The sequence below is a fragment of the Castanea sativa genome, chromosome 10 (genome assembly GCF_040712315.1).
Source record: "Castanea sativa cultivar Marrone di Chiusa Pesio chromosome 10, ASM4071231v1".
Taxonomy (NCBI): Eukaryota; Viridiplantae; Streptophyta; class Magnoliopsida; order Fagales; family Fagaceae; genus Castanea; species Castanea sativa.
In genome coordinates, this window is record NC_134022.1 from 4,730,954 (window position 1) to 4,736,953 (window position 6,000).

Here is a 6,000-nt window from a genome sequence, read left to right on the forward strand (position 1 = left end):
CTACATATGCTGAGATCTTGTCCTGCATTTTGTGATTCTTCCCTTGGGAAATCAGCATATACATTAATTAGCATTTCGGCAAAGTAAAGAAATTAATGTTTGGCTGTGTTTCCATTTCAGTTTTCACACCAGAGTAGTTGGCAGAGAAGTATAGCAACACTACATTCCTTCTTTACTGTTTGGTTTTGATCTTAGTTGTTGCCTTAATTTTTCAGGAAGGTGTAATATAAAACCTGTCACAATTGAATACAATGTAACTTTAGAATTTTGAATACATCTCAAAAAGCTTTTAATACATGTCTTCCATGTAATATAAAACCTGTCACAATTTTTCTAAAAGTTTCTAATCTAAAATGCATTCATGTGAAAGAAAACCAATCAAATTCAAAATATCGGAAGCTAATTCTCTCCACCACAATTAAAATAGTATATAACCAGAAACTGTTGTTAGGTAATCCATTTTCTTTGAACAAAATCTTGTCTGTACTTCACTTCTCTTGGAATTGTTGGTGATTGACATCTAACAATCTTGTGTAAAAGAACGTATAACCAAATTAAAAACATATTAGAATGAACACAATTAAAAAGAAAAAGAACAAAAGAAGAAGATAATTTATACTTTTGTGATAATTAAACAATAAATGGTTATACCATAAAAGATGAAGAGTGGGGACCTTGAGGCATAGAAGTTGACGTTGTAAGAGGATACCGCATAGATGGCAAAGACTCCTAAGGATGTTTTACAAATAAAAGGAATGAATAAATATTGATTATAAAATCCAATTGAAAAAATATATTAATAATAAAATCAAATACATCTTGTACCTATACAGAACTGATGGATGGACAAGTTCTTCTAACATGGCCCGTTTCCTTGCAAATGCTGCATTTTCTTTTCTTTGCTGGTTGGTTTTCTTTTGGATTCTTTTGTCTTAAAGATTTAGGTCTTCCCTTAGATAGAACATACGGAGGGTCTTGTAAAGCACCTGGAAGATTTGATAATACTTGGCTGTTTAGTATAGTATTATCAGAACTTACTAAATCATCAACATCATGCAGGGCTAGAAGCTCCACATGAACCTTTTGTAGAGCAAGGTCAAGATGTTCATATTTCTTCATTGACTGTGACCCTACTTCTGCAACTTCCAAAAAATGAAGCAATAAACTATTTCTCATCAAAGTGGAAGAAATTCATGGCAAAAATTTGTGGCTCCACCTATATAACATCACTAGATATGTCATGTATAATATTATTCTTGACCTTGATTGTCTATCTTTCTAAAATATAATACGGAGGAAGAAAGTCCACAAGAGATTTTTTCACAAAAATGGTTAGTATGTGCCTACAAAGAATTCCAACAAATTCAAACATATGGCATGTACAAATAGCTTTTTTCTCAGAAATTTCAAATAACACTTCATAAATTGGACTTTCTTTCCCATGAGGTGCCACTTTATATATTTTCTTCACTCCTTCTTCACGATATTTGGATGCCTTGTATTTTTTATTGCAAAGTAACTCTTCTTGAAATTTTATAAACATCTTTCTTGTATAAACTTTTGCCGCCTCTCCTTCCATCTTGTAACATGTTTTCAAAATTAGCATTGAATTTTTTGTCTTTACATCTTGCTATTTCTCTTTCAAATAACGCACATTTAAGGCTTTCTCATATTGATGCACAAAGTCACTTATCATTGTACTTGAACGAACATAACCTTTAAAGAATTTATTCATGCTTTCACTCCTTTGAGTTGTAGACATCCCAGCACAAAAACTCCTACGTAAATAAGCTGGAATCCATTTTTCACGCCGCATATAATGATTTATCATCCAATCGTTATCCCCCAACCCATTCTTCTCTACAAGCTCACTCCATTCTAACTCAAACTCTTCAATAGTGATTGTATCATGAATGCAATGGTGAAATTCTCCTTGAAAAAGTGGATATTTATTATAGATATGAGCCAATTTTTCTGGAACTTTCTGTAAAATATGTCACATACATAATCTATGAATTGTATTCGGTAATATCTCTGCAATTGCCTTACCCAAGCCTTGTCATCATCTATGATAATTGTAGAAGGAGCACGTCCAAGCATTGCCTCAAGCCAAGTCTGCAACAACCATGTCTAAGATTCTTCTGTTCCATTCACAAGCATAGCACATCCAAACATAACAGATTGGTGATGGTGTTTAACGCCAGTAAAAGGAACAAAAGGCATCCCATAGCAATTTGTTCAGTAAGTAGCGTCAAAAGTAATGACATCTCCAAAATGTTGGTATGCAGTTTTTGATCTAGCATCTGCCCAAAAGCAATTTCCCAGGCGCCCTTGTTCATCAACTTGAATTGCATATACAAAACCTGGATTTTTTAATTGACACTCAGTAAAATGGCTATACATTCTTTGTGCATCTCCATCTTGAAGTAATTTTCTTCTTTTACTACCCAAATAATTTTGAACATCAACCGCAACAACCAACATTATAGTCACCACCAGATTCGTTACTCAACACTGACATTATCTTCCTCGTAGGTACACCTGACTTATTGAGTGTATCTATAAGATTTTTTTGGCACGTGATATCACTCTATGTCCACGAAGCAAACTTGTACTCTTAGGAGTAGGAAGTTCATGATTATGATTGTCCACAAACTTAGTTACAATCCATGCTTCTTCTTTTTTCTTTAAACTCATCATTGCTTTGCATCCCATTCTAGTTTTTGCAGGTTTTGGACCTTTTCTTTCTTTATTTTCATAACTTTTATGATGAAACCCTTCCCTCCAACAAACGTATTCCACTCCAACCAATGATTTATCTTCTTTGGATGACCGTTTATGATTTATTCGAATGCTAAAACCCTTTCGCCTTGCATATGCTTTATAACATGCATGAGCATCTTCTGAGTCATTGAATACCATATCAAGACATGGTTCCAAAGGTCATTTAGATGCAAAAGATTGATTCAAATCATTTGTAGGCAAGTCTACATCATTTTGATCTTCTACTATTTCCGGCTCAACATGCACTAAGTCTTCTACCAAATCATCACAAAGAGAGATTATTTCAGATTCTTCATTGCTCACACTCATATTTGCAATTTGAGTAAATATTTATTTTCAATGTAACCTAGAAAAAAAAAAGAGAAGAAAAATTCATAAAAACAGTTGAAGAGACATTCAAGATTTGTTCAATTACAAAATGAAAATCTAAAACATAATAAACTTTCCCAATTTCGGAAACCAATTTTATTACAAAACCAAAATCTAATTGGAAACTTTTAGGCTCATAATAAAATTATCAAAGCTGACTTGGTCCCTTACAGGAGGCACTTATTCAATGTACATATCAAAACTGACTTAATCCCTTACAAACTGATTAATGCTACTGGACACTTACTTGTTTCTGATTCATTTGTTATTTTACATGGTTGTAACTAATACTATTTCTTGGTACAAACTGATACTAATTGAATTACATCATTAAGCCTATTCAATTACACATTGGAAATTCATATTGATGAAGTTGGACACTTAAACAATGTTGATGCATTTGTTACTTCATCAGATACTTTTTACATTAAAGAGACAATTAACAAAAAGAGAATAAAATAAGGATGGATCCACATCGTGGCCAACTATCTTGAGTCCATGTCCTAAATACTTTTAATCTAAGCTCCATAAAAGACTCACAAGAGAATAAGCTGCTCAACTAGCTAGACAAGTTTGGTCAGAGGCATGCTCATTGTCATCTCAACAATTCAAGAAATTTGTCTTCTTTACTAGCCTATTTTTTGATTGATATTAAACCATAAAATATATTACAGGTTTAATCCTTAACCTATGTCTATCAATTTGAATTTCCATATATGCCTTAACGCAACCAAAGAATGGAAGAACTCAAATAATGAAGTTGGAAAACCAAAATAGCATGAACCAAAACAAACAAACAAAAAAAAAAATCGTCCCTAATAGGATCAAACCCATATTTGTCCTTATTTCAAAAGAGTAACATACCCGAACTGCGAAGATATCAAAATATAGCAACGGCCAAATCAATCTAAATATAGCAAAACCCAAAAAATTTTGAGAATAAGAACAAATCACCTAGGTCCGGCGAGGTAGTGTAGTGGCGGACGGAGGTCTGGCGAGATAGCGCAATGGCAAACAGAGGTCCGGTGAGGTAGTGCGGCAGCAAACGGAGGTCCGGTGAGGTAGTGCGGCGGCAAACATTGGTCCGAGCGAGGATGGGCTAGAGACTCATGAGCTTAAAAGTGATATGAGATTTTAGGAAAACGTGAAATAGGTTTTAATTATTTGTTTGTTGAGCCGTTATTAGGTGAAGTAGCATGTATTGATTTTACCATAAGTTTAAGTAAAAATCTGATGTGGCATGTACTTATTGGCTGGTGTAAACCAAAGGGATTACACCCCGTCCTTATTAAATTTAATCTCATTCTTTAAATATATTTTTATACTCCCTTCGTCCCAATTTGTTTGTATTAATTGAAAAGTCAAAATTTTTAAGAGAACATCATTTATTGTCTTGTCTGCCTTATAAAAATGTATAAGTTTACAAAACTACCCTTAAATAAATTTATCAGTTTTTTTAAAGAGTTATTCTTAACGAGACAACTGAAAAGGTGCCCCAATTACATTGATTTTTAAAAATATTTGTTAGTTTTCTTTTCAAATAATTTTGAAAATAAAGTAGGGTATAATAGGAACATTAGTAAACTAATAACTTTTATTTTTAGAAATAAGACAATATTTTGGGACATCCCAAAATAGAATAGAGGACAAACAAACTGGGACGGATGGAGTATTTATTAATTAAACATTATATATATATATATATATAAATTGTTGAACTTTTCCATGCTACAAGTCAGTGACTAGTTTCTATTTTTATTTTTATTTTTTTTGGAGCTCATAGTTTATCAAAATTGTGATTATTGCTAACTGGTGACTTGCAGATCCCCATCACACGTCCTAAATCTCCATTGCTTGGCCAACAAAGTAAATTTATCTCTAATGGGGAAAGCAGCAATTTAGAAAATAAGGAACATAAGGCTTCAAAGACGATAAGTATCCGTGCAAAGGAGACCATAAACAAAATACTAGAAAGTTCTCGGAAGGTTGTGATCCCCCAAAACAGAAGATGAAAGGTGCCTTTGGACTTTGGAGTGCATGAAGATTATTTATACCATGTATGGCCATCAATCCTTTCTTTCTATATCTACTTGTAAATTTGTTCTTAAGAGCTAGGGTTTATGCTCGACTATGATTACAATTAAATTGCATGAACTTTATTGTGTACTTGGCTTGAAAATTATTAAAAATGTGGCAACCATTCAAAATCTATTAAGTTCTTATGGCATCCAATAGGACCAATACTCAACATTCTTTTCTTTCTACTATGACTTGGAAAATTATATAAGCGAAGGCCATGCTCAAGGTGCTTCTTTGTACTTTACAAATCGGAGGAATTAGAGAGCATATATATAGCTGGGCTCGCCAAATTAAGCCCAAGGATCACAAATTTTCCTTATCAATGGATCAAGCCGACAACCCCAAGCACAACAACATGTTTGGGCTGAACCATCACATGGGGATGATAAAAGGGCCTCATGAAAATAATCTCAAGACCCATCAACATGGGCAGCAAAACCTCAAATCAATTTGATGATATTGGCCCATTAAGGCCCACAGAAAAATGTCAACAACCTACCTACATTCCAAGCCTAGAACCGAAGAAATTCTAGAAACTCAAAGACATACAGTGATCAGTGATGCAAGAACAAGAAGAAAAAGAAAGAGTTTTTGTAACGCGAAAAAATCATAAACAATAAAAGTCTATTCAATCTGAATAATCTATAAAATAATATATATTAAATAAAAGTAACCAACAACCTAAAATCTTATCATAAATGTCAGAGTTCTAATGCATCAAAAACATAACATCCTCAAAATAATTTTCTAGTACAATATTTAATGCCA

The 6,000-nt window shown here is 33.1% G+C and overlaps 1 pseudogene; it reads right to left on the reverse strand.

The window, feature by feature from the left end:
* Positions 1-1,270: 1,270 nt before the first annotated feature.
* On the reverse strand, positions 1,271-2,922 carry LOC142611900 (protein FAR1-RELATED SEQUENCE 5-like; annotated as a pseudogene).
* Between the last annotated feature and the right edge of the window lie 3,078 nt (positions 2,923-6,000).